The sequence below is a fragment of the Ursus maritimus genome, unplaced genomic scaffold (assembly GCF_017311325.1).
Source record: "Ursus maritimus isolate PB19 unplaced genomic scaffold, ASM1731132v1 scaffold_28, whole genome shotgun sequence".
Classification (NCBI taxonomy): Eukaryota; Metazoa; Chordata; class Mammalia; order Carnivora; family Ursidae; genus Ursus; species Ursus maritimus.
In genome coordinates this window covers 33942228-33946986 of record NW_024425341.1, presented here as the reverse complement: position 1 = coordinate 33946986, position 4759 = coordinate 33942228, and the positions used below count along the sequence as shown (strand labels likewise).

At 51.0% G+C, this 4759-nt stretch overlaps 1 long non-coding RNA gene across 2 annotated transcripts; it reads left to right on the top strand.

Annotated features, from left to right (window-relative positions):
* The first annotated feature begins 474 nt into the window (after window positions 1-474).
* Window positions 475-4291, top strand: LOC103679712. 2 transcript variants are annotated; one of them, XR_005838275.1, is made up of 3 exons: window positions 511-612; window positions 701-2665; window positions 3161-4291. It is a non-coding gene; the product is annotated as an uncharacterized LOC103679712 (long non-coding RNA). The 2 variants fall into 2 exon arrangements; XR_572990.2 differs by lacking the exon at window positions 701-2665 and having other exon boundaries at window positions 475-612.
* Window positions 4292-4759: the final 468 nt, after the last annotated feature.

The following is a 4759-nucleotide window of genomic DNA, read 5'->3' as shown; positions in this document are numbered from 1 at the left end:
CCAAAGGGGGGAGTTTCTGGCACTTCATTTGGGAGCAAGAGGAATTCTCTGAGTGAAGGAAAGAGTGCGGGTCGGATTCGCTGCAGCCAATGAGTCCGTGCTTCTGAGAGGCCCCAAGCGCACGGCCTGCACTGCAAGCTCAGAGCCCGATCCCTGCTCTTATTCCTACTGTGGCAGGTAGATTACTGTGGTTGGAACGGCTTTCAGCTTCTTTTTCTTGTAAGAGAAGCAAACTCCCCGCTGAGCAGGGAGCCCGATGTGGGACTCGATCCCAAGACCCGGAAATCATGACCTGAGCCAAAGGCAGGCGCTTCACCGCCTGAGCCACCCAGGCGCCCCTGTCACGCCGGTTTCCGATTCCACTGTTCCCATTTAAAGTCTGATCCACCCGGGAGCCCTAATGGAAGACGTGCCCCCCCCCGCCCCCCCGCAGCCGGGCGCTCTGCTTCCTCCTGCAGGCGGAGCAAAGGAGCGGAGTTGGAGGGCATGGCTAGGGGCGGGCCCCCGGAGTCTGCGGCTGTGTGAGCTTCCGCCAGGTCCTTCACCTCTCTGTGCATCCATTTCCTCAGCGGTAAATGGGGTAACAACAGAACCCCGCCCCGGAGATGTGAGGTAAGGAGTAACTGAGGTAAGACGGAGTTTAGAACGGTGTCTGGCACAGGGTATATACGGAGGAAACCTTAAATACGCCTCTTTTAAGGACCGTCAAGATGATGGGCATACATCTGGGCCCCCCGTCCATCGGCCCAGCGCGACGACAGGCCGGCAGGGCTGCCCCAGGGGCTGAGAAGCAGCCTCCAGCTCTGCCTGGCGCGAGGGAAGCCAGGACGGCCAGCCTGCGGGAAGGGCAGGGCGGGGCAGGGCCGCGGGAAGGCGGGATGCCCGAGCCCCGAGCCGAGGCTGGAGGCGCGGGGGCCCAGCGCTCACTCTCGTCGCTGAGTCTCTGTTGCCACTAGAATCTCCCGATCGCCGGCGTCTTCACCAACTTGCTGGCAAATTCTCAGAACGAAATCTCTCGGGTGTCCTTCCAGCCTCTTTCAGCTTTGTTGTCCCGGTAGGCACGGTGCGCTTTTTTAATAAAGGAAATTAAACACACACACACGCACGCACACAGAGTGTTTAAATAATTAACAAATCGAGGAGAAGGAGAGCGATTCCCTGGCTCCGGCTCGGGGGAAGCCGGCCACGTAACAAAGGGCGGGCTGCCGGGTGGACGCCGGGCGGGTCCGTGCCAGCCTGCGCGCGGCCAGGGCTGGGCGAGCTCAAACCCCGCGGGGTGCTCGGGCCCGCGCCCTGGCTCAGGGGAGCGGGTGGGGGGCGAGGGAGAGCCCCTGCCTGCCCACGGCCCCGCGGCGGGCATTCCCTTCCAGGGCGGTGTGCCCGGGCTCGGCGGCGAGGCCCAGAAGCTCCTCTGGTGGGCTGGTAAGCCCGTGGCCCTCAGCCTCTCCTCCTTCCCGACACCGACAGCTTCTGCGCACTTGGGCCAGTGTTTGTCCCCTGTTCTCCGCTGTGCTGCGCAGCCGGCCCTTCATCTTCTCTACCTCCACAGTAGGCGGCGGGTCCTGCCTCTGCTTCTTCCCCACCTGGCCTGGACGGTAAAGCGCACTCTCCTGGAGGCCACCGCGGCTGGAAGGCTCTGCCCTGGAAGGGGGGGGGGGGCGACGGGACTAATTACCCTCATTCCTCACCCCCCGCTGGCTCACACTGCTGCCAATCAAACCGTGCGGCTCCAGCCCGTCGAAGAACCCACGTTCCGCTTTCTCCCGAGCCTTTGTACCTGCCGACGTGCCCGCCTCTGTCCTCTTGGCCAACCTGCCTCCTTCCCCTGCTCGCATTCTTCACCTTCATGAGCCGTCCTAACCTGGCTGCTGGCGCCGAGCACCTTCATCATCCCAGCGGCCGGTCACCGACTGGCCCACAGGGTAGGGCTGGAAATAGTCCCCATGGTTGTATGAGATCATGCTTTCTCCGTGATGCCCGGAGCGCCCTTTCCCAGCTAGGCTTTCTGGTGCACTCTTCTTTCAAAACCCTGCTCCAGTAGCTTAACGTTCTTTAAAACCTGCTCTGAAAACTTTAGAGTTCCGCTCTTGCTTCTCTGCGTTTCCTCTGAAGCCTGTACCTGCTGCGATACTCCCTAGCATAGTGGGAATCACAAATACCTGTCTGCTCGGTTTTCTAGACCCTGAGATCCTTGAAGGAAGAGCTCACTTCTTATTTGTTTTATTATTTTAATAAGGTGTGTTAGTAGTAACTTACATATCTTTGCATTTCCAGGACCAAACACAGTACCTGACCTGGGATTCCTTTTTTTTCTTCTGAATGAATCTACAATTAATTAATCAATCACTAACCCAGTCCCAGACCATGTTTCTAAACCTCCAGAATATTTTTCTTTCTTTTTTTTTTCAGAATATTTCTTTCACCTCTTATATCTTAAACCTCCCTTACCTCACCCATCGTATTCCTAGGTCCCCGCTGGTGAGAAAACCAAATTTCTTAAGGATTCACATTGGAAGTGCTGAATCCACAGGGGTTCCCCAACTATGTTGTTTGTTTCAAGGGCAGGACTCCTTACTTGTAAGAGTGATCTTTAGCCCTTCAACATGGCCAGAGAAGCAAACTTACTAGAAGTAGATGGGGATGAAGTCCAGAAGCCCATTTCCAGGTCAGCCCCCCAAGCCCATGTAGCCTGAGAACAATCCCCAATGCCCCCCACCCTCTGCACTTGCAGACAATGGCTGTCATTGTCATCAGACAAAGACAGAAGTGGGTGAGGGTGGGGGTTCTGTGACAGTGGGAAGGCACCGCTGGGTTTGAAAATGGGGGACGTTGTTTCCTTAAGACTAATTTTAATAGTTGCCTAAGGATAATGTTGTAAATAAAGTAAGAAGATGGAACGATGCGTTTCAGAACCGAATATTTATACTAGCTTGGGTAATTGAGAAGAATGGCTTGACCCATAGACAGAATGAACCTAGACCAGGAGGAGAGAACCGAGTCATCTGGAAGAAGAAAGCGAGGACACAGAAAGTGGAAATCAAAGCAGGAAGGAAGTGGGAAGGGTCCGCTTCCTTAATCTAAAAGCATTTACCCGGAACAAGTCCAACCTCTGGTTCAGGTAACTCTGGGTGCTAGCATAGACTTAAATATTTATTTACAGCCTACCTGTCACTTGTGCTTTGGAACCCCACCGTCTCACGGGTCTGGAATACGGAATCGTGGAAAACTCTCATTCAAGAACCGCGCTAGCCTGCCTCCTGCAACAAGCCTGATTCATGAAACGCCAGAACACTGTCCACTCCCTCCTTCATTTCTCGTGATGGTTCTCATCTGGATAAGATCTGCTTTGAGCTGTCGTGTCATTGACTGGAGTACATTTGTACCTTCCAATTCAGTGCCTGATGAGGGGTCTCCATTTGCTATGAGATGCAGGGAGCATTGAAATCACCAACACCAAAACGGAACAAAGTCCAATACCTGACTAATGGCAGAGCTCGCTAACTGGGAGCCCTCCAAACCCTCCAGACAGTTCGAGGCTACAGATGGGATTGGTTTGTTCATTGGTTGGGCTACACAGTGTTTAGTTTTAATTTTTGCATAGTTTTCAAAATTTAAAGATTTGCAGATTTCTCCTAAAAATCAGGATTTCTGACCTGTGTTGGAAAGTTGGAAGATTTGGGGACCCTGGCCCCCTCATCCTGAGTGGTAACACGTGGCAGGCCCCGTTGGAGAGGGCAGCTTACCTCCAGTTTATAGGCTCCACTGGTCCTGTCATCCAATACATTCTGCTCATTCATTTATGTACCTAGCCTGTAGGTTATCACAAGGATATTTTATTTAGCCAGTAGTTCTTTAGCTATTTTTCACTAGGCAAAAATGTCCTTATGTAGATGTTTCCTTTAACTGTGGGCTATAACAGAGGACATGGGTTAAGGAAAAATAAAGGTGACAGCAGGCTCTGCTACAATTAAAATAAAATCTAAAACAGGAAGTCCTTCTCAAAGCTACTCGTCTATTAATTTTATGTACGCATGTTACATGCAGATTGTCTCTCCTATGTTTTATAACTCTGTTAACATCCTTGAATGTGAATTTTTATTGAATAATATTCCTGCTTGCAATCCTGGAGGGCTGGAGTTAGGAGAAGGAATTTCCAAATTTGGAAACAAAAATTGGGGCATATTCCATGTTTTTGGAAAATCTGTATTTGTAGCCACGAGCTACATTTTTATTGTCATACTGAAATGTGCCTTGGTTTTGTGAACTGGGATAAAACTAGAGTTATACTAGAGTCAGAATTCTCCATGTCATACTTTGTCCTTCCCAAGGTGCTTTATAAAGGAGTAGGTATAAGAAAGACATTTCAAAAGTCTTAGTTATTCATGGCCTTGCTCTCAAGCCAAGGATCTAAGAGACCCTCAAATTTCATACCAGCCATTTGGAATGTGAACCTTAAATCCCCCTCTTACGCTGGAGAACAGTAGGTCTGCTATCTACCGTCACTTCCAAGACAGGGCTGAGTTACACTGAAATACTAGCTGAGGATTGTGTGGCATTTTCAAGGAGAGATGTTTGAAGACAAGGCAGCAAAATACACATGTCACTGTTAGGGGTAGTTTTCAACAATATGGTGGGAAGAATACTCACAAGGTTTCTTTTTTTCATTCATTATTTAGGGGGACTTTTGTTAAACCTTTTTCATTGCTTCCCATTGGCTCCAGAGACAGGCAAATAGGGCTTTATTAGAACTGGGTGAACC